The 25032-nt window shown below is 43.9% G+C and overlaps 1 non-coding gene across 1 annotated transcript; it reads right to left on the reverse strand.

Moving 5' to 3' along the window:
• Window positions 1-24406: 24406 nt before the first annotated feature.
• On the reverse strand, window positions 24407-24513 carry LOC123140288 (small nucleolar RNA R71). The gene has a single exon (XR_006469916.1). It is a non-coding gene; the product is annotated as a small nucleolar RNA R71 (small nucleolar RNA).
• Window positions 24514-25032: the final 519 nt, after the last annotated feature.

The raw sequence follows: 25032 nt of genomic DNA on the forward strand, positions 1-25032 counted from the left end.
CAGGACTCCGGTGAACTGGGCTGTAGCGGGCTAACAGGACTCCGGAATTCATCGCGTGACATTTCCCCGAGGGGACAGACACAGGAACGAAGAAGGACACATGCCGGACAGCCTAGGTGTTCCGGAGCAGTAGCGAGCTACCATGTCTCAGTGGAAACACTAGGAGACATTTCCCGGTAAGAGAGGCTACTAAGGATAAACAACTAGATAGTCAGATCCCACACATACCAAGCATTTCAATAACATACACACAATATGCTCGATATGTGCAAATACAACATGGCATCACAACAGGACTCTACAACTCAAGTATTTATTCAATAGGCTCTGAGGAGCGAGATATTACAAACATGGGTCTCATGACCCAACAATCAGAGCATACAAGTCAAAGCACATGCGGAAGCTTAACATGTCTGAGTACAGACATCTAGAAATGAAAAAGGCTGAGAAGCCTGACTATCTACCAGATCCTGCCAAGGGCACAAGATCGTAGCTGAGGTAACAAGCTAAACGTCAAAGTCCACGTGGAACTACTAGTGAGACTGAAGTCTCTCTGCAAAAACATAAATTAAGCAACGTGAGTACAAATGTACCCAGCAAGACTTACATCAGAACTAACTACATATGCATCATTATCAACAAAGGGGATGGTGGGGTTTAACTGCAGCAAGCCAGCTTTGACTCGGTGGCTATCCTAAACTACGACTGCAAGTAACTCTTTTGAGGTGGCGCACACGAGTCCACATATTCACCATATCAATACACCACTATGGATCCGCTCCCATCTCCCTACGAGAATGCCATCCATAGCACTCACGCTTATCTTGCGTATTTTAGAGTATCCACTTTCACTTGTCTATGAACTGTACAGGCAACCCAGAAGTCCTTTACCGCGGACACGGCTATTCGAATAGATCATATTAACCCTGCAGGGGTGTACTTCTTCACACATGCTCTCGCCACTTACCGCCATGTACACCTCGTGTATCTCGGCAACCTTCAAGCGGAAGCCTGGCGAGGGAGTCGGCCACGACCTGACTAACCACACAAGTCTCTCGTCCAGGTTTATCGCCTATTCGGGTTCCATCCGCAAGGAGATCCGGCCGGGGTGTCGCTCACGGCCCCAAACGATGTGTGCAGGGTTCCCAAGCCCACCATCCGGGTGCCACTTGGTACACCAGGCCACTGTGCCTAGTCTGTCCCAAGCCCACCTGTACCGGGTGCCACTTGGTAGACTACTAACACTACCTACAAACACCAGAAACTAGTTGCAACTCTTGGACAGAGATCAAGTTGATTAATAAGTCGAGAGAGCTTGGAGTGCCCGGAGCCCAATGTGTGGTAGTAACTGATCATGGATCACAAACACAGAACTCAGTTCCTGAGGACGGCTGCAATGAGACAACCCACCATGTACTCCTACATGGCCTCTCACCGCTACCTTTACCAAATCGTGTTCACACACTTAGCTCTCAACAGTAGGACATGTTCACACACCTCCGATTCATCCCCGATGAATAAGACCTGACTCAACTCTAAGCAGTAGCAGGCACGACAAACAAGCATGAATGAGTAGGCACATCAAGGCTCAATCAACTCCTACTCATGCTAGTGGGTTTCATCTATTTACTGTGGCAATGACAGGTCATGCAGAGGATAAAGGGGTTCAGCTACCGCAACAAGTAACAAATGAATCGGTGTTGTCCTAATGCAGTAAAAGAGAGCAGGAGCGAGAGAGTAGGGTTGTATCGGAATGAACAAGGGGTTTTTGCTTGCCTGGCACTTCTGAAGATGATATAGCTCTTCATCGGTGTCATCGATCTCATCGTCGGAACATCGTCTACTGAGAGGGGACAAATACCGACAATCAAGGAAGAAACACAATCAATGCAATGCACAATATGATGCATGATCATGACATGGTAATATGCTGTTGATTGGGCTAATGCAACTAGCAGCAAGTTAAACGGAGTTGGTTTGAATCCAGGATTCAAATTCAAACTCCATATGTGAGGGTTTAAATGCCATTTATAAGATTTGTGCTAAACAGCAGCTATAAGTTGTTCTAACATGCATGAAAATGGTACAGATGGATAGATTGGATTTTTCTGATCATTTTTCATATATAAATTATTTAATTTGGAGTTACGGTTGAATTTCTATGAATTTTTGAAGTTTAAAGCATTTTCTGGAATTTCCTGTATAAAAATAAATCCAGAAAATACTTATTGCGTCAGCATGATGTCGTGGTGACGTCAGCAGGTCAAAGGCGATGGTCCAGGTCAAACCTGACCAGTGGGGTCCACACGTTAGTGTCTCAGACTGGTTTGTGTCGCTGACATGTGGGCCCAGTCAACGACCACGTCAGCACGGTCAAAACTGACGCGTGGGGCCACTGCAATTAGATTAAACCTAATCTATTTTAGTTAGCCGGTTAGTTAGGCCGTGGGGCCCGGCTGTCAGTCGCTCTAGGGGTTAATTAGTTGGATCATTAACACTAATTAAGCATGCCACATCGGCAGTCACCGGAGTATCGCCGGTGGCGACCATTCCGCACGGCGGCGCGGCTCGGATTTGAGCTAGGGGCGATGGTTTGGCGCGTGGTTTGGCTCGTTGGAACGTCCGCGACGCGGCGCGTCCAGCGATGGCTGTGGCCGCGGCTGGGGTGGCCGGAGCTCGCCGGAAGTGAGCTCGTGGCGGCGCCGGAGTTCGGGAACATGCGGGCACGAGGCTGTGATGCACTAGGGGTCCGGCTAGCGGCTGAGTTGGCCTCCTGGGGGCACCATGAGCATGTTTGAGTGCACAGGCGTGGGTGGTTCACGCTCAACCCACGACGGCGAGGAGGCATGGCGGCGGCGAGCTTCGGTCGTCTTCGAATCGGCGTCTACGGAGAGAGATAGATCACGGGGTAAGGGGGAAGGTGACCGGGAGCTCGCAGGGAGGTGGCAGGGTAGCCCAGGGGCTCGGGGACGCACGGACGGCGGCGAATCGACGATGAGGTTGCCGGCTGCCGGGGGTTGAAGACGAGCTCGAGGACGACGCTACAGGGCTCCCACGGTCGAACTGGTTGGGGTATACGATTCAGGAGAGGACGGCGGTGCTTCTGGATGCATCGGCAAGGCGAGGGGGGCCGGTGGCCGTGGTGGCAGTGGACGGAGGCGACGAGCTCCGCTCGGTGGCTGCGTGCGAGAAACAGAGTAGGGGGGAAGGAGCAAGGAGAGTGAGAGAGGGAGCCAGGTGCTGCGTGGCGCTCCGTGGCGTCGTCTAGGAGGGGCCAGGGAAGCAGGTGGTGGCCGGGGAAGCAGGAGGTGGCCGAGGCAGTGTTGGCGCCCGCCACGCACCTGTTCGTCCTCCTGGCAGAGGAGGAAGATGACAAGGGGGCGCTGGGCTGGGCCGGCCAGATGGGCTGGCCAGCTGGGCCGCGACAGGTGAGTCCAGGTGAGGTTCTCTCCTCTCTTTTATTTAATGTTTCTGTTTTCTATTATTTTCTTCCTTTGTTTTGATTTAGTTTAGCAACTAAATCATTTTAATAAATTCTGTAGGTTTTTATGTGGCTTGCTAAAATATATACAAAGCCACTCACAAACTTCCAGAATTATTGGAGTCATATTTAATATATATTAAATATAAATCCAAAGCAAATAGTTATTGGATTAATTCAAATGGCCAAAATAAATATCTCTGTGACTCTAAAAATATTGGTTTAAATTTTACCTCTTACCAATATTTCCATGGAATAACAGGAACATTTTCTTGGACTCATTTGAGAAGATTTAAATGTTGGTTATTTTTAGAGGTTTCCTGAGGCTTTTGAAAATTCCTCAATTCAAATTTCATTTGAATTTAAACGTGATGCACACATGGAAGCAAGCATAGGTCAGGACAGAACTAGGGATGTGACACCTTTCGATAAGTAAGAGTGTCGAACCCAATGAGGAGCAGAAGGAAATGACAAGCGGTTTTCAGTATGGTATTCTCTGCAAGCACTGAAATTATCGTCAAGCTAGTTTTGTGATAAGGTAATTTGTAACGGGTAACAAGCAATGAAAGTAAATAAGGTGCAGAAAGGTGGCCCAATCCTTTTTGTAACAAACTACAAGCCTGGACAAGTTCTTATATAGAGAAAAGCACTCCCGAGGACACATGGGAATTATCGTCAAGCTAGTTTTCATCACGCTCATATGATTCGCATTCGTTACTTTGATAATTTGATATGTGGGTGGACCGGTGCTTGGGTGCTGCACATCCCACTTATGATTAACCCCTATTGCAAGCATCCACAACTACAACAGAAGTATTAAGGTAAACCTAACCATAGCATGAAACATATGGATCCAAATCAGCCCCTTACGAAGCAACGCATAAACTAGGGTTTAAGCTTTTGTCACTCTAGCAACCCATCATCTACTTATTACTTCCCAATGCCTTCCTCTAGGCCCAAACAATGGTGATGTGTCATGTAGTCAACGTTCACATAACACCACCAGAGGATAGACAACATACATCTAATCAAAATATCGAACGAATACCAAATTCACATGACTACTAATAGCAAGACTTCACCCATGTCCTCAGGAACAAACGTAACTACTCACAAAGAATATTCATGTTCATAATCAGAGGGGTATTAATATGCATTAAGGATCTGAAGATACGATCTTCCACCGAATAAACCAACTAGCATCAACTACAAGGAGTAACCAACACGACTAGCAACACACATGTACCAATCTGAGGTTTTGGGACAAAGATTGGATACAAGAGATGAACTAGGGTTTGAGAGGAGATGGTGCTGGTGAAGATGTTGATGGAGATTGACCCCTCCCGATGAGAGGATCATTAGTGATGATGATGGTGATGATTTCCCCCTCCCGGAGGGAAGTTTCCCCGGTAGAACAGCTCTGCCGGAGCCCTAGATTGGTTCCGCCAAGGTTCCGCCTCGTGGCAGCGGAGTTTTGTCCCGAAAGCTTGCTTCTAATTTTTTTTCAGGGTAAAAGACTTCATATAGCAGAAGATGGGCACCAGAGGGCTGCTAGGTAGCCCACGAGGCAGGGGACGCGCCTAGGGGGGTAGTGCACGCCCTCCACCCTCGTGGCCAGGGTGTGGGCCCCCGCTGGTACTTCTTCCGCTCAATATTTTTTATTAATTCCCAAAATGACTTTCTTGGAGTTTCAGGACTTTTGGAGCTGTGCAGAATAGGTCTCTAATATTTGCTCCTTTTCCAGCCCAGAATCCCAGCTATCGACATTCTCCCTCTTCATGTAAACCTTGTAAAATAAGAGAGAATAGCCATAAGTTTTGTGACATGATTTGTAATAGCAGCCCATAATGCAATAAATATCGATATAAAAGCATGATGCAAAATGGACGTATCAATGGTGCTTGGGGAAGACGAGGCGGAGAAGAAGAGGAGAAAGGGAGGAAATGGCTGGCACTCTTTAGGGCAGCGGCGGCATCGCCTGAAATGGATCTACGACCGAGTTGTTGACGTGCGGGCCCGCACAATCTTATCGCATCCCGCAACAGGCACTCGCCCGATACGTGCCAAAAAGGTGGCGTGAGGATCAAGGAGTCCGTCCCAACATGCCCCGCTTACTACGCCACGCCCGACCTGCGCGCTTCTCCAAAATTCGAATCCCATGAAATCTGGACGAGGCAAATAAGTCAATCGCACCGAAGATACCAAAACCCAATCTGCTCAGAAGTATACTACAAAGTTCACTCAAAAATTCCAGAACCTAGAATCGATCAACGCGACTGACGAAGGATTAAACATCAAGCTTGCTGACATGGGCTCCTGAGAAAGTGTCTCCGAGAAATTCAGTTGGACCTAAAACAGCACCAACCCTTCTTCACTCGACCCTCAATCCATTCGGGGGCTAATGACGGTGACAGGTACCTAGGGTAGGGTCCTAGGCCTTACCTATATGCCCTTCCCGAGGACAGGACACAAGAAGCCAAGACCTATAAAGTTAAAAGGAAGATACCGACTGGAATCCTCAACAAGTGCAATCCACTCAACAAGCGATTCCACTCGGATACCCCAATTCCACTCGACCGGTGTTATTTCATTATGAAGACAAGAATCCACTCGAAAGACAGAAGACCTAGAGTCACCCTCGAATGGCAATGACCAGACATTCACTCCATAGCCAATACGATCATTAATTGCGGGTGTTACCAGTAACATGCATGACTTAACTCACACTGAACCCTCGCGTAATTGAGGAGGGCAAGGGGCTGGCACACTCTATATAAGCCACCCCTCCCCTCAGGCACAAGGGTTCACACTCCTGTAACTTTTCACACTTCAATCGACAAAGCCTCCCGAGGCACCAAGACGTAGGGCTGTTACCTTCTCTATGAGGGTCCTGAACTCGTAAACCTGTGTGTACAACCTTGCCGTAGCTAGGGCCTGACCCTAATCCTATGTACCCCCTACTTCTACTCTCAGACTCACTCCCACGACAGCGGTTGGGTCTTTAGTCTCGTCGGCTTCTCTGTCCCGCCCTCTAGGGGGCGGTCCCGCTGTTCAGCACGTGTATGTGTCGGACGTATTGGCTCTACGGCCTTGTCATCTAACTAAGGTAGCAATCTTCGCATGGGATAGCTTTTGATTGGCCGTTCGCGGTCGTACACTTCTTCAACGGCTAGGACTTTGGTCCATCGATTGTTGAGGGTGTTTTGTTCGGCCTTGATTTCGTGCTTTTGTTTCTTCAGGCTACGGGTGGTGGCTAAAAGCCTTCGCTTGAACCATTCATGCTCCAATGGGTCTTCGGGGATGATGAAATTTTCATCCCCGAGACTCGCCTCCTCCTCAGAGAGTGGGAGGTAGTTTCTATCTTCGGAGTCATCGTGATTTTCTAGGTCGAACGGGTCCTCCTACCCTGCAAGGTCATCTTGATGATGTTCATTAGCTGCGGATCCGGTGAGGTCATCCGTATTGTTTGCAGTGTCGTTCTCTACAGATTCCATGTTGCTCGCATGGCTTCGATGTGGCTTTGATCAACGACGTTGTCTTTGGCGCTTGGGCGGCTCATCTCCAGGCTTGTCTTGGTTCTGATTAGGAGTGCCATCGCCGTACTTAGGGGTGTCCACCATGTAAATATCATAGGTGGACATGGCCGACCAGCAGCTGGTGAAGGGGGGGGGGCATTGATATTAGTCACGGCTCTGCTGTCCTTATCCGTATATTCGGTGTTTTCTAAATCATAATCTAGCATATCGCTTAAATCATTGACAGTGGCTACCAACTGGGTGGTGGGTGGGACATAAAATTCCCCGTGGTACGCCTCGAAGGGTTGATGCTTGTGGGAGGAGGGCCGGTCCTCCTGGATAGTCATTTTTTGGATTCGGTCTAGCGCCTCATTTAACATAGCAAGGGTCGCCGAATTTGAGGGCTCTAGGCCAAACTCCATTGTAACAAGGTGGGGAGCAATCAGTGCCCGGGCTGGTCCTTGGTTTCCACTGGCCGAGCTGGACTTGGGGTGCGGTATCGAATCCTTGAGAGGGTTCGGATTGTCACCGAGGACTAAGGATGGGCCTTGGTTTTTGTGTGTGGTTCCTATGCCATCATTTGAGGTCGAGCTACTTTGGGCCGGGGGTGACCCCTGACCATCGTTTGCCGGCTCATCGCCCATGCTCAAGGGAGCATTGTGGTGGGAAGATTCGGCTGAGGTTGACTCTTGGCCTCTGCCTCTTGATTTTGCCTTGAAGGCCGAGTATAGGCCCTCCGCAGACATGACGGATCCGGCCGGAGGTGGAGCCTGGCCTATGCTCGAAGCAGACCCCTCCTGGCTCGAGGCTGTTCGGAGGACGGGGGCTGATATGTAGATCAGATCGGAGGGGGATTCCAGAGTAGGCGTGGCGAGGCTGGCGAGGGTGTGAGCAGGGGCAGTGAATCCGGCAAAGACCGGACCGCCCCGTGTATCCGCAATGTAATCCAGATTGCCGAATCGAGTTCGGTGTCCAGGGGCGAAGCTGTCGATCCGATCTAAACGACCTGTCGGATCTACGTGCAGCACAATGCTACCAAACGCGAAGAGTTGGCCGGGGATAAAGAAGTCCCCAGATTTGATGCCTTCTCCTATGATCAGGCGAGCCATCGGTCCTTTGGGCGACCCCACAGTGGAACTCTCAATGAAAGCACCAATGTCGGTGTCAAAACCGGCAGACCTCGGGGTAGAGGGTCCCGAGCTGTGGATCTGTGATCGATGGGTAACAAGGGACGATGAACACAATGTTTATCCAGGGTTGGGCCCTCTCAAAGAGGTAATACCCTATGTCCTGCTTGATTATATTGGATGTGTAGTATGATTTACAGAGTAGATCTACCTTGAGATCGGTATGATCTAAACCCTAAGGTGGTGAGGTGATGAACATATCTCTATCCCAAAAGACTACAATCCTCGGTTTATATAGGCACCGGTAGGGTTAGGGTTATCAAAGATAGATTACAATAAGGGATAAAGAGATCCTGCCTATCCTTGACTTGGAGGGCACACCATAACTTCATATATCTCTCATAATTATGCGGATTCACCAGTCCGACCCACATTTGATGGGACGGTGTCTCGAGGACCACTCAGTCCATAACTCCCTCTATAGGTGTAACAAAGTTTTGCACATGCAAAATACTTAGGTTAAATTTTACAAGCCTAGCATGTACAGACATGGTCTCGGAACACTGGAGACCGAAAGGTCGAACGTGAGTCATATAGTAGATATGATCAACATAGAGATGTTCACCATTGATTACTACCCCATCTCACGTGATGATCAGACATGGATTAGTTGATTTGGATCATGTATCACTTAGATAACTTGAGGGATGTTAATTTAAGTGGGAGTTCATTAGCAATTTAATTAAATGAACTTAAATTTATCATGAACTTAGTCTTAATAGTTTTTGCATATCTATGTTGTAGATCGATAGCTCGCAATATAGCTCCCCTATTTTTGATATGTTCCTAGAGAAAACTAAGTTGAAAGATGATGGTAGCAATAATGCGGACTGGGTTCGTCATCTGAGGATTATCCTCATTGCTGCACATAAGAATTATGTCCTTAATGCACTGCTAGGTGACAGACCTATTGCAGACATTATGAACTTTTGACAAGCTCGATGTGATGACTACTTGATAGCTTAGTGCGCCATGCTTTATGGCTTAGAATCGTGCCTCCAAAGATGCTTTGAGCGCCATGGAACATATGAGATGTTCGAAGAGCTTAAATTGGTTTTTTAAGCTCATGCCCATGTTGAGAGGTATGAGACCTCTGACAAGTACTTTGCCTACAAGATGGAGGATAATAGCTCAGCCAGTGAGCATGTGCTCAGAATGTCTGGGTCTACAATCGCTTGAATCAAGTGGGAGTTAATCTTCCAGATAAGATAGTGATTGACAGAGTTCTCCAGCCACTATCCCCAAGCTACTAGAGCTTCGTGATGAACTATAATATGCAAGGAACGACTAAAACGATTTCCAAGCTCTTCGCAATGTTAAAATCGGCAGAGGTAGAAATCAAGAAAGAACATCAATTGTTGATGGCTAATAAGTCTACTAGTTTCAAGAAAAAGGGAAAGGGAAAGAAAGGGAACTTTAAGAAGAATGGAAAGCAAGTTGCCGTTCCCATGAAGAAGCCCAAAGATGGACCCAAGTATGAAACAGAGTGCTTCTACTACAAAGGAAATGGTCACTGGAAGCGGAAGTGCCCCAAATACTTGGTGGATAAGAAGGATGGCAAAGTGAACAAACGTATATTTGATATACATGGTATTGATGTGTACCTTAGTAGCGTTCATAGTAGCCCCTGGGTATTTGATACCGGTTCAGTTGCTAAGATTAGTAACTCGAAACAGGAGTTGCAGAATAAACGGAGACTAGTTAAGGGCGAGGTGATGATCTGTGTTGGAAGTGTTTCCAAGATTGATAGGATCACCATCACACACTCCCTCTACCTTCGGGATTAGTGTTAAGCCTAAATAAATGTTATTTGGTGTTTGAGTTGAGCATGAACATGATTAGTTTGTGTTTACTGCAATACATTTGTTCATTTAATTCAGAGAATAGTTATTGTTCTGTTTACATGAATAAAACCTTCTATGGTCATACACCCAATGTGAATGGTTTATGGAATCTCGATCATAGTGATACACATATTCATAATATTGATGACAAAAGATGCAAAGTTGATAATGATAGTGCAACATACTTTTGGCACTATCGTTTTGGTCATATTGGTGTAAAGCGCATGAAGAAACTCCATGTGGATGGACTTTTGGAATCACTTGATTATGAATCATTTGATAGTTGTGAACCATGCCTCATGGGAAAGATGACTAAAACTCTGTTTTATGGAACAATGGAGCAAGCTAATGACTTATTGGAAATAATACATACCGATGTATACGGTCCAATAAGTATTGAGGCACGCGGTGGGTATCTTTATTTTCTAACCTTGACAGATGATTTGAGTAGGTATGGGTATATCTACTTGATGAAACACAAGTCTGAAACATTTGAAAAGTTCAAAGAATTTTGAGTGAAGCAGAGAATAATCGTAACAAGAAAATAAAGTTTCTACGTTCTAATCACAGAGGCGAATATTTGAGTTACGAGTTTGGCCTTCATTTAAGAAAATGTGGAATTGTTTCACAACTCACGCCACCTGGAACACCACAGCGTAATGTTGTGTCTGAACGTGGTAACCATACTTTATTAGATATGGTGCATTCTATGATGTCTCTTACCAATTTGCCTTTATCATTTAGGGCACCGTCCAAATCCGTTGAGACAACACAGTATGAACTATGGGAACTATGGTTTGGCAAGAAACCTAAGCTGTCGTTTTTAAACTTTGGAGATGCGACACTTATGTCAAAAGGCTTCAACCTGATAAGCTCAAACCCAAAGAAGAGAAGTGCGTCTTCATAGGATACCCTAAGGAAACAATTGGGTACCCCTTCTACCACAGATCCGAAGGCAAGATCTTTGTTGCCAATAATGGATCCTTTCTAGAGAAGAAGTTTCTCTCGAAAGAAATGAGTGGGAGGAAAGTAGAACTTGATGAAGTAATTGGACCTTCTCTCAAATTAGAAAGTAGCACATCAGAGAAAACCGTTCCCGTGATGCCTACACCAACTGGAGAGGAAGCTAATGATGATGATCATGAAACTTCGGATCAAGTTACTACTAGACCTCGTAGGTCGAACAGATCATGTTCTGCACCAGAGTGATACGATAATTCTGTCCTGGAAGTAATGTTATTACACCATGGCGAATCTACGAACTATGAAGAAGGTATGATAAGCCGAAATTCCGATAAATGGCTTGAGGCCAAGAAATCTGAGATAGGATCCATGTATGAGAACCAAGTACAGACTTTGGTGGACTTGCCCGATGATCGGCAAGCCATTGAGAATAAATGGATCTTCAAGAAGAAGACATACGCCGATGGTAATGTCACTATCTACAAAGCTCGACTTGTCGCAAAAGGTTTTCGATGAGTTCAAGGGGTTGACTACGATGAGACTTTCTCGCCCGTAGTGATGCTTAAGTTAGTGCGAATCATGTTAGCAATTGCCGCATTTTATAATTATGAAATCTGACAAATGGACGTCAAAACTGCATTCCTTAATGGTTTTTTCAAAGAAGAGTTGTATATGATGCAACCAGAAGGTTTTGTCGATCCTAAAGGTGCTAACAAAGTGTGCAAGCTCCAGCAATCCATCTGTGGACTGGTGCAAGCATCTTAGAGTTGGAATATATGCTTTGATGAGGTGATCAAAGCATATCGTTGTATACAGACTTATGGTTGTGGGATTCGGGGCTCCGCAGACCCAAGAAAGGTTCGAACTCTGGTGCGTGTGCGAAGAACTCAACCTCTCTGGTCAGCCAACTCGCTCCTCTCACAGCCTAGCTCGATGAACAGGAAAGGAAACAAACACGACAGTTTATCCAGGTTCGGGCCACCTTCTGGTGCAAAACCCTACTCCTGTTTTGTGGTGGATTAGCCTCGCGGGGGCTGAGGATGAACTAGTACAGGGGGAAGAACAACCTCAGGAGGCTTGTTCTTGTGCTTGTGGTGGCTTCTCCGAGCTCTCCCTTTCTATGGTGGTGGCTAAGCAATATTTAGAGTGGCCTTGGTCCTCTTCCCCCAAAACTTAGGTGGGAAGGGATCCCACAATAGCCAATTTTGAAGGGGGACAAGTAGTACATCTTATCCTGATGAAATGTGGTCTTCTCCTGCAAAGCTCCTGGCCGTGATGTCGTGGTGGGCTCGACGATGACATCCGTCCTGCCATCCTGGCGGTCTTGGTCTTGTTGCACATAAATGGTAACTTTTGGTTAGTTCCTTGGGACTCTGCGTCTGCGCTTGCCTCCATAGCACCAAAGAGGAAACCCGCCGCTTTGCACCCGCTGGCGCGCGCTTGGCCTTGGTTGTCATGGCTGGAGTCACCTCAACCTCATGAGACGATCGCTTGCATAGGAATCTCCACTCCTCAGGAGGCCATCTGGGGAGGTGCTCCTTCAGGAGGTCTTGGTGGCATCCGCCTCGCGAGGCTTGGCCCCTCGCGAGGGTCTTGTCTTGTCGATGCCAAAGACGGGCCGTACGAGGCCGTCGATGGAGCCACGCCATGGGCCATAGGCAGGCAAGTCTGGGTACCCTGGTTCCCAAAATGCCGACAGTAGCCCCCAGGCCCAAGGCGCGCTGCACTTGCCTTCGAGGGGAAGCCAAAGGGCAAGTGTGAAGCGCCACGCCACGGGCCCCAATTGCCTACGGACCGAGTCGAGGCGTGGCTCTTGATGGGACGTGGGCGTCTCTGCTTCCCCATGCTGCATCGGCAACTGACGCGGGCTGACAAAAAGACTAGCGCCTGTGGCCAAGACTTCATTGCCTTCCCTTCGCCTTGCTCCAAATCTCGTCCCCTTCTCACCAAGAGCACCTCCAGATCCAACGAGCCTTTCTCTCCAAGCTCTTCGTCGATGATGGCCAAGAAAGCAAAGCCCGCTGTCCCGATCGCGACTCCGCATCCTCGCCCACACCGGCCCTCAATCCGTCCTCCATCACCGAGACAGGGCACCTTGCCGCCATGCTCCCGCTGACGGTGAGCAACGACAACGAGGGGAGATAGACCAAGCTTCAGGTTGGCTCCACCGAGCGGGGTGATGTCCTACTATGCAACCTTCTTCTTGTAGACTCGTGTTGGGCCTCCAAGCACAAAGTTCTGTAGGACAGTAGCAAATTTCCCTGAAGTGGATGACCTAAGGTTTATCAATCCGTGGGAGGCGTAGGATGAAGATGGTCTCTCTCTAACAACCCTGTAACCAAATAACAAAGAGTCTCTTGTGTCCCCAACACACCCAATACAATGGCAAATTGTATAGGTGCACTAGTTCGGCGAAGAGATGGTGATACAAGTGTAATACGGATGGTAGATATAGGTTTTTGTAATCTTAAAATATAAAAACAGCAAGGTAGCAAGTAACAAAAGTGAGCGAAAACGGTATTGCAATGCTTAGAAACAAGGCCTAGGTTTCATACTTTCACTAGTGCAAGTTTTCTCAACAATGATAACATAATTAGATCATATAACAACCCCTCAACACGCAACAAAGAGTCACTCCAAAGTCAATAATAGCAGAGAACAAACAAGGAGATTATTGTAGGGTACAAAACCACCTCAAAGTTATTCTTTCTGATCGATCTAATGGGCTATTCCTATAAGTGTCACAAACATCCCTAGAGTTTGTACTAAAATAACACCTTAAGACACACATCAACCAAAACCCTAATGTCACCTAGATACTCCAATGTCACCACAAGTATCTGTGGGTTTGGTTATACCATATGCATCACACAATCTCAGATTGATCTATTCAAACCAACACAAAGAACTTCAAAGAGTGCCCCAAAGTTTCTACCAGAGAGTCAAGACGAAAACGTGTGCCAACCCCTATGCATAAGTTCACAAGGTCACAGAACCCGCAAGTTGATCACCAAAACATATGTCAAGTAGATCACGTGAATATCCATTGTCACCACAGATAAGCACATGTAAGACATACATCAAGTGTTCTCAAATCCTTTAAGACTCAATCCGATAAGATAACTTCAAAGGTAAAACTCAATCCATTACAAGAAGGTAGAGGGGGAGAAACATCATAAGATCCAACAATAGTAGCAAAGCTCGCGATATATCAAGATCGTGCCAAATCAAGAACACGAGAGAGAGATAGACAAAATAGGAGACTCTCTATCATGAAGATCATGGTGCTACTTTGAAGCACAAGTGTGGAAAAAGGATAGTAGCATTGCCCCTTCTCTCTTTTTCTCTCCTTTTTGTGTTTTTTTGGCTCTCTTTTTTTGGCCTCTTTATTTTTTTTATTTTTTTATTTTTCGTCCAGAGTCTCATCCCGACTTTTGGGGGAATAATAGTCTCCATTATCCTTTCCTCACAGGGACAATGCTCTAATAATGAAGATCATCACACTTTTATTTACTTACAACTCGAGAATTACAACTCGATACTTAGAACAAAATATGACTCTATCACTACTAGGGAAAAGCCTATACACAGAAAGTTACTAGTAGCGAGGGTTCTTAGTAGTAGCGAGGTTTAAGTAGTCTAGCCCTCGCTACTACTAAGTGGTGCCATAGTAGTAGCGAGGGGGTAAAAAACCACGCTACTACTAAAGGTCCCATTTTGAAACTCCCCCCCCCTGTGGTTCGCCTTTTCAGTTTTAAAAAAATAAAAGAAAATGATAAAAATGTCAAAAAAATAAAATAAAATAAGTTTCCCATGTGATATGTGGTCTAGTTGTTGGGAAAATTTGCAAATATGAATTTCGACTTTATTTGCAAAATCTCTCGAGAATTTGTAAAAATGGGCATAACTTTTGCATACTAACTCGGATGAAAAAGTTTTTTATATGAAAAATCATCTACTCGAAAAGTTACATTCAAATTTAATCGGGGGAACCCCGTTAAACATTTTCAAATTCCTCAAAAACCTAACAGAAAAAAAGTTACGGGGCTTTTAAGATCTGGAGTGTAAAAATCGAAAAAATTTCAAACTGTGTGGTCAAATTGTGGTCAAACAATGGTCAAACTAATTATTCTAGAATATTAGTGTTACTAAATAATTATTTTAGTTTTTTTGAATTTTGGTCAAATCTGGTCAAACTATGGCCAAACTGTGGTCAAACTAATTATTCAAGAAATATTAGTGTTACTAATTTTTTAGAATAATAGTTTCAAACTCAAATAGTGAAATGTGTGACTTCATGCTCAAGCTAAATTCCTAGGGTTAATAGGATTGACATCTTACTATTGTCAGGAAAATAACAAGTGCAGACTTGGAAACAAAGGAGAATAGAACCCGGAAGTTAAGCGTGCTCAGGCTGGAGTAGTGAGAGGATGGGTGACCGTCCGGGAAGTTAGATGATTTGGAATGATGAGGGGTGATTAGAGATTAAATTGAGCAGCGATGAGGGGTGATTAGAGATTTGAGGTTAAAATAATTCAGAAATTTGAAAATTAGGGGAAAAACGAAATATATTTTTGAAAAAATTGAAAAAGAAACCGCGCTGGTAGTAGTAGCGCGGGTGGCACCCGCGCTACTGCTATAAGTTAGCTGTAGCGCCTTATTAGTAGCGCCGGCCCCCGCGCTGCTAATAGGCCCAAAACCCACGCTGCTGCTAGGCTTTTCCCTAGTAGTGTATATGAATGCCTCCGGCGGTGTACCGGGATGTGCAATGAATCAAGAGTGACATGTATGAACATTATGAACGGTGGCTTTGCCACAAATAATATGACAACTACATGATCATGAAAAGCAATATGACAATGATGGTATGTGTCATAATAAAACGGAATGGTGGAAAGTTGCATCGCAATATATCTCGGAATGGCTATGGAAATGCCATAATAGGTAGGTATGGTGGTTGTTTTGAGGAAGGTTATGATGGGTGTATGGCACCGACAAAGGTTGCGTGATACTAGAGAGGCTAGCAATGGTGGAAGGGTGAGAGTGCGTATAATCCATGGATTCAACATTAGTCATAATGAACTCACATACCTATTGCAAAAATCTATTAGTCATCGAAATGAAGTACTACGTGCATGCTCCTAGGGGGATAGATTGGTAGGAAAAGACCATCGCTCATCCCCGACCGCCGCTCATAAGGAAGACAATCAATAAATAAATCATGCTCTGACTTCATCACATAATGGTTCACCATACGTGCATGCTACGGGAATCACAAAATTTAACACAAGTATTTCTAAAATTCACAATTACTCCACTAGCATGACTCTAATATCATCATAAGGAATCAAACTGCTCATAGTATTCAATGCACTTTATATGAAAGTTTTTATTATATCCCTCTTGGATGCCCATCATATTAGGACTAAATTCATAACCAAAGAAAATTACCATGTTGTTTAAGACTCTCAAAATAATATAAGTGAAGCATGAGAGTTCATCAATTTATTCAAAATAAAACCACCACCATGCTCTAAAAAGATATAAGTGAAACACTAGAGCAAAGGACAAAGTACTCTGAAAGATATAAGTGAAGATCAATGAGTAGTCGAATAATTGTGTAACTATGTGAAGACTCTCTAACATTTAAGAATTTCATATCTTGGGATATTATTCAAACAGCAAGCAAAACAAAATAAAATAAAATGACGCTCCAAGCAAAACACATATCATGCGGTGAATAAAAATATAGCTCCAAGTAAAGTTACCGATGAACGAAGACGAAAGAGGGGATGCCATCCAAGGCATCCCCAAGCTTAGGGTCTTGGCTGTCCTTGAATATTACCTTGGGGTGCCTTGGGCATCCCCAAGCTTAGGCTCTTGCCACTCCTTATTCCATAGTCCATCGAATCTTTACCCAAAACTTGAAAACTTCACAACACAAAACTCAACAAAAAACTTGTAAGCTCTATTAGTATAAGAAAATAAATCACCACTTAAGAACTATTGTGAAGTCATTCTAAATTCATATTGGTGTAATATCTATTGCATTCCAACTTCTCCATGGTTCATACCCTCCGATACTACTCATAGATTCATCATAGTAAGCAAACAACACATAGAAAACATAATCTGTTTAAAACAGAACAATCTGTAGTAATCTGGAAACTTTCCATACCTATGTAACTCCAAAAATTCCAAAAAATTAGGACATCATAGGCAATTTGTATATTAATCTTGTGTAATAATTTAAGATCAAAAGCACATTCCAGTGAATTTTCAAATTTCCTAGACTGAGCGCAAAAGTTTCTGTTTTTGCACAGAATCAAGTCAACTATTATCCACACTATCCCAAAGGCTTTACTTGGCACTTATTGAAACAAAAGCTATAAAACATGATTAATACAGTAGCATAATCATGTGGACACACAAAAACAGTAGGGGTAAATGTTGTATTGTCTCCCAACAACCGCTTTTGTTTAATGCCTTTTCAGCTAGGCATGATGATTTCAATGATGCTCACATAAAAGATAAGAATTAAAACACAAAGAGAGCATCATGAAGAATATGACTAGCACATTTAAGTCTAACCCACTTACTATGGATAGGTATTTTTTGACCAAACAACTTATCGGAACAAGAATCAACTAGCATAGGAAGACAAAACAAGCATAACTTCAAAACTTTCAACACATAGAGAGGACACTTGATATTATTGCAACTCCTACAAGCATATATTCCTCCCTCATAATAATTTTCAGTAGCATCATGAATGAATTCAACAATATAACCATCACATAAATCATTCTTTTCATGATCTAGAAGCATAGAAATTTTATTACTCTCCACATAAGCAAATTTCTTCTCATTAATAGTAGTGGGAGCAAACTCAACAAAATAACTATCATGTGAGGCATAGTCCAATTGAAAATTAAAATCAGGATGACAAGTTTCATGGTTATCATTATTATTTATAGCATACATGTCATCACAATAATCATCATAGATAACAACTTTGTCCTCATAATCAACTGGAACCTCTTCTGAAATAGTGTATTCATCACTAAATAAAGTCATGACCTCTCCAAAACCACTTTTATCATTATAATAAGATTCAACACCCTCCAAAATAGTGGGATCATTACCTCCTAAAGTTAACACTCTTCCAAACCCACCTTTATCAATATAATCATCATAAATAGGAGGCACGCTTTCATCATAATAAATATTCTCATCAAAACTTGGGGGACTAAAAATATCGTATTCATCAAACATAGCATCCCTAAGCTTGTAGCTTTGCATATCATTAGCATCATGGATATTCAAAGAATTCATACTAACAACATTGAAATAATGCTCACCATACAAAGATTTTATGCCAAACATTTTATAGACTTCTTCTTCCAACATTTGAGCACAATTTTCCTTTGCATCATTTTCACGGAAGATATTAAAAAGATGAAGCATATGAGGCAACCTCAGTTCCATTTTTTTGTAGTTTTATTTTATAAACTAAACTAGTGATAAAACAAGAAACTAAAAGATTTGATAACAAGATCTAAAGATATACCTTCAAGCACTAACCTCCCCAGCAACGGTGCCAGAAAAGAGTTTGATGTCTACTATGCAATCTTCTTCTTGTAAACTCGTGTTGGGCCTCCAAGCACAGAGTTTTGTAGGATAGTAGCAAATTTCCCTCAAGTGGATGACCTAAGGTTTATCAATCCATGTGAGGCATAGGATGAATATGGTCTCTCTCAAACAACCCTGCAATCAAATAACAAAGAGTCTCTTGTGTCCCCAACACACCCAATACAATGTTAAATTGTATAGGTGCACTAGTTCAGCGAAGAGATGGTGATACAAGTGTAATATGGATGGTAGATATAGGTTTTTTTAATCTGAAAATATAAAAACAGCAAGGTAGCAAGTAACAAAAGTGTGCGAAAATTGTATTGCAATGTTTAGAAACAACGCCTAGGGTTCATACTTTCACTAGTGCAAGTGTTCTCAACAATGATAACATAATTAGATCATATAACAACCCCTCAACTTGCAACAAAGAGTCACTCCAAAGTCACTAATAGCGGAGAATAAACGAAGAGATTATTGTAGGGTATGAAACCACCTCAAAGTTATTCTTTCTGATCGATCTATTGGGCTATTCCTATAAGTGTCACAAACAACCCTAGAGTTCATACTAAAATAAAAACTTAAGACACATCAACCAAAACCCTAATGTCACCTAGATACTCCAATGTCACCACAAGTATCCGCGAGTTTGATTATACAATATGCATCACACAATCTCAGATTGATCTATTCAAACCAACACAAAGAACTTCAAAGAGTGCCCCAAAGTTTCTACCGGAGAGTCAAGATGAAAACGTGTGCCAACCCCTATGCATAAGTTCACAAGGTCACAGAACCCGCAAGTTGATCGCCAAAACATACATCAAGTGGATCACGTGAATATCCCATTGTCACCACAGATAAGCACATGCAAGACATACATCAAGTGTTCTCAAATCCTTTAAGACTCAATCCGATAAGATAACTTCAAAGGGAAAACTGAATCCATTACAAGAAGGTAGAGGGGGAGAAATATCATAAGATCCAACTATAGTAGCAAAGCTCGCGGTATATCAAGATCGTGCCAAATCAAGAACACGAGAGAGAGAGAGAGAGAGAGAGAGAGAGAGAGAGATCAAACACATAGCTACTGGTACATAACCTCAGCCCCAAGGGTGAACTACTCCCTCCTCATCATGGAGACCGCCGGGATGATGAAGATGGCCACTGGTGATGGTTCCCCCCTCCGGCAGGGTGCCGGAACAGGGTCCCTATTAGCGATATACCCCGCAGTATGACCCGGCCGGATGTATGACCCGGTGATAGCATATTTATGCACATAGTATTTTAAGCCTTTTTGCATCACAAATTAAACATATGAACAGTAATTACTTATAAAGTACTCATTCCTGTAGAAATATTCCTATTATGATATGTTTTTACAATACTTCTTCATATTTTGCAGAACTGGTGCGTTTAGGCACCCAAACTTCTTCGAAAGTGGTTTCCACACTTAACCAGGGATCAACTTGGATAAGAATTCAGCTCTTGAGGGGGCGAAATGAAAAGTGCTAGAAGAGGTGGGGAGGAGGTGTCTGCTTGCGTGCGTGAGAAGAGCTGGATCCAGAGGCGCGATCGACCAGACGGCCTGTCTGATCCCACGCGCGACCCCGATGACACAAAGCAGAGGAGTGGGGGTCGAAGAAAAGAGTTAATTACACCTGCAGTACAAAAACTTGTAGCGAGTTAACAGAATCATACAAAAACTAAAAAAAACCCAGAAAAATGGTACACTAACTTATCTAACAGCACTTTTTGATACAATTTCCGTTAAAACTAACGTTGCACAGTCTTGCCGCCGTTAACTGCGTGCATGTCGCCTCACACTCTTCCTCTGCCCCGTGTAGGTCCCACTTGTCAGTTGAACAGTGAAAATAAAAGAATCAAAAAACAGGGGTGCCGTGATTCGAGCCATAGACCTACGCCTACCAGCCTGCGCGTGCTGCCACTGCACAAGACCAGTCTTCACACCGAGGTTCAGGCATCAATGTTCTACTGCCTCCGTTCCTAAATATAAGTCATTTTAGAGATTCTACTGTAGAACTATATTCGGATATATATAGACGTCTTTTAGAGTATATGTTCACTCATTTTGCTTCGTATGTAGTCTATAGTAGAATCTCTTAAAAGACTTACATTTAGGAACGGAGGGAGTATAGTCTTACCTAGAGACATGTGCTAGCTGTTCGACGAACTAGTTAAGCGATGCAAAGAGGTTTTTCATAAACACATTAACGCTCTGCCAGTAAATTATAGACTGCTGCTTATTGGTTTAATTTACATTTTGACATCATGCTGCATATATTTAACCCTTATTTGTATATGTGACAGAGCGTCCGTTTCTGACAAAACCTTGTAGCCTTTCGACGTTCTCACGAAACTAGTTTTAATAGTTTAGCCTCACATGTCGGTTGTCATATGCTTCAACTTGCATGTTTAAATACTTGAATATATCTGCTAAGAACATCTATCTGCGATGCAGTTTGATTGGAAAATTTATACAGTTTTTAGTCTGTTTTCACTCCAAATCTGGCTATTGTTTTTTTCAAAAACTGGATTTTTAAAAACCTACTAAAATAAAAAAAAATATTTTAGGAAAAAAATTAGCATGTGTTCTATAAAAAAGGTTCGGTATATATATTTAAAAAATCACTGTATATCATAAGCGAGGGACGATGGAAAACGCCTCGCGCTCCTCCTCCTCGGGACCTGTGACGACGAGGCGATTCATCCATTTCCGCCCTCCTGCCTTCCCACCCACATGCATTACCGCGCCTTCCCCAAACCCTTCCAATTCATCCATCGAGCCTCATGGTGGACGCTCGTCGTTGCAAAGTCAGAATCTGCTGGCTACACCCGACGACAAGAGTGGCGGAGCCGGTGTCGCTACCTGTGGCGTCGCCGCCTCCACCAATCGATGCGAGCTCGCCAGAAGTGCGCAAGGAGACGCGGAGGGTGGTGCTGGAGCGGTTTCTAGATCAGAAGGAGTGGTCAGAGCTCTTCACCAACATCATCCAACATGCAAACTTTGAGGAATTCATGAAGTTCACTGGCGAGGACGGCTGTAGTGACGTGGAGCTCCTCTTTTGGGTGATCCAGGAGGCGGAATCTCTAGATCCGCAGCAGGTGGCGCAGTGGGTAACCTTCCAGACGGCGAATCCAACGCCCCTCAACATTGCGCCCCCTCGGGTGGATGTGGTCGCCAACATTCCATCGCGAGTGCTTCCTCCAGGGGTGTGCTGCACCTGCGAGGACTAAAAAATCCTAACCTAAACTACTAACGGAGTGGAGGCACCGGGATTCCCCTCCCCTACACCAGCCACTGGAGCGACGGGTAGAGGGGAGGCGAATCCACGGGCTCGACGGTGAAGTCTGGAGAGGAGAGTTTACCCTAGCAGCCAAGGGATTATAGTTGGGGCAGGGGGAAACCTCTTTCATTAAAAAAAATCACTGTATATTAAAGAAATGTTTATTGTGTATTAAAAAAATGTTTGTGTAATCTTCAATGTATGTAGCAAAAATGTTCACCGTATACTATAAAGTAATGTTTTGTGTGTATTTAAAAATATTTATTGTATGCTAAAAGTTCAGTGTGTATATTGATAAAAAGTTCACTGTATAGTGCAAAACCTATATAAAAAGGAAATATGCAAAAATAAAAAAGAGAAAAAAAACCAATGCAAACCGAAGATCTGAAAATAGATAAAAAGAAAATGAAAACAGAAACAAAAAGACACACACATAAACAGAAGTCGATAAGTCAGCAAAGCGTTGTGGTCGCCATCGCTGAGCGGGGACGTGTCTAAACCTTTGGTACAAAAAGCTAACTGGCTGCACGAGGACACAAACAATTGAATCGTGTAGTGGTAAAGGACCTAATCATGTATGCTTTGCGTCTCAGTTTCGGATCACGGAGAGCGCAGTTTTTTCGATTCCTTTTTTACACTGTGCAGCGTTAATTTAAACGGAAGTTGTATCAAAGTGTGCTGTTAGATAAGTTATTGTACTATTTTTCTGGGGTTTCTTAGTTTTTGTATGATTTTGTTAGTTTGCTGCAAGTTTTTGTACTACAGGCATAATTAACTCCGAAGAAAAAGAGAATCCAAGTGGCCGACTGCTTTCTCTCGTCCTTGCTACTCACCTACCAAACCAGATGGGGAGGAGTAGGTGGAGAAGGGGATCGGAGGAAGGATAGTGAGGAGGAGAACCAGATCGATTCCACGAGAAAAGAGAAGGGGGTCGCCCAGATCCTCGACCGAACATCGGAGCGTCGGTCTTGCCGGTAGTCCACCACGAGGCATCTCCTCCCTGATGGCATGCTCATCTTCAACAACGCCGACCTGCTGCACTTCCTCGTCACCATCCTCAAGAAACGGAGATCCTACTCCTCTCGAACGCCTGCTGTTGCGATCTCCCTCTCCAACGCCCGCTGCTGATCTTCTCCAACTCCGACGACCATCGCTGCAACATCTCCTCGACATCAACAATGGGGCGTCGAGCTCCTGGTGGTGCTCTGCTCCAGGTGGTTGGCTGACCTTCCGCCAAGGCCACCACGGTTCTTCCCCAAGGCCGGGTCCTTCGCTGTCTATCTTCGTCCCTGCTGCTCTTCTTCGATTGCAACATCTACGACCTCGAATTGAAGATCATCACGACCCATAGGCTATGAACCTCTGCCTTCTCGTGTTTCTGTTCTCTGAATATATGCACTGTTGGGTCTGAAATTTACTTTGTTATCTGTGTATCTTTGCTGAACCCCCATGTATCCTTGCTGAATTGTTGTGACCCTTTGCTGGATATTGAGTTAGTAGTTATTTTCTTGTGAGCTACTAGCAATTTAATTGGTTGCATGAGGTGTGCATGATGGCTAAACCATCTTCCATGTGCTATCTCTGAACCCTTTACCTTTGCTGTCTATTATGTAGTTTTTGCTTGGATCCAGTGACTACTTGTTATCACGACAGTTCAATTAGTCTGATAAGTTGTCTGTAGCTCTATTAAAATCAAATATTCTGTTTTCCTGAATGTTTCGAATGTGTGCTTCGAAGTTCTAGATCCCTGTGGAGAACCGACATCCTAAATCACTATATCTACCTTCAATCATTTTGGCGTCGTTGCCGGGATCTAAATTTCATTAGCACATTAGTAGAAGCAGATCAGGATTTATTTTAGGTCGATTCCGTAGTATTGCTGGCAAATAACCATTTTCTAACATTGGCCGCAGTTTTGAGAAAAACTAGCATGTGTCAATTTCAGGAACTTTACACGAAATTATCTTATGTTACAATCTGAAGAAAGTTCACCAGAGCCATTTGATCCATAAATTGAAAGGACTTTATTGAGAAGAAGAAGAGAGAATCAAACACCATTTCAAGTTGCTGAAATTTTGCAAGATCAAGAAGAAGAAAAGATGCCTGATCTAGTGCCTTTGCTTAGGGACTTGTGGGTCCCAAGAGATCATGTGATACCAGGAGAAATGGTGCAACCAATTATTCAGGCAAACAATTTTGAACTGAAGCCAGCTCTGATTAACATGGTACAACAGTCCAGATTTTGTGGAACAACTTTAGAAGACCCACATGAGCATATAAGGACTTTCTTGGAGTATTGTAACACCCTCAAGCAAAATGGAGTTTCACCGAGTGCTATCAGATTGTCACTATTTCCATTTTCCTTGAGAGATGGAGCAAGAGTATGGCTTCACTCATTGCCTGAACATCTAAAGAATACTTGGGAGACTTTATTGCAGACATTCTTGAGAGATACTTTCCACCAACAAAAGCTGCTGAATACATGGACAAGTTAACAAGGTTCACTCAATAGGATGGAGAAAGTTTGTATGATGCATGGCAAAGATTCAACTCTTTAATCAGAATGTGTCCTCATCATGGTTTAGAAAGATGGTTCGTGTTACAAACCTTTTACAGAGGACGAGGACCGATTACTCAGACTAGAGCTTTTGTCGATTCTTCTACTTGAGGGGGAATCATGAACAAAACTCTTGATGAAGCATTTGCATTGATTGAAAGTATGGCGTCTCATCATTTCCAATGGTCGAGTGAAAGAGCAATAGCACCACCACATCCTGGTGTGTACAATGTGTCTGCAAATGATATCATGGCAGCTCAGATTGACATATTGAACAAGAAGATGGACAATATCATGTCAAATTGCATCAGTGCATCTGTAGCTTCAGTAAGTGTGCCTCAAATGTGTGATGTATGTGGCCAAGTAGGTCATCCTTCAACAGAATGTACCTTCTACTCAGCAATCGGATCATCAGTTTGAGAAGTAAGTTATGCCCAAAGTCAAGGTCCATTCTCAAACAACTACAATCCTTCTTGGAGGAATGATAGAGGCAAATGTGTCCCGTCTTTCAATGAGATGATGGTTATCGCTTTGGTGGAAGTCAA

The sequence above is a fragment of the Triticum aestivum genome, chromosome 6B, assembly GCF_018294505.1.
Source record: "Triticum aestivum cultivar Chinese Spring chromosome 6B, IWGSC CS RefSeq v2.1, whole genome shotgun sequence".
NCBI lineage: Eukaryota > Viridiplantae > Streptophyta > Magnoliopsida > Poales > Poaceae > Triticum > Triticum aestivum.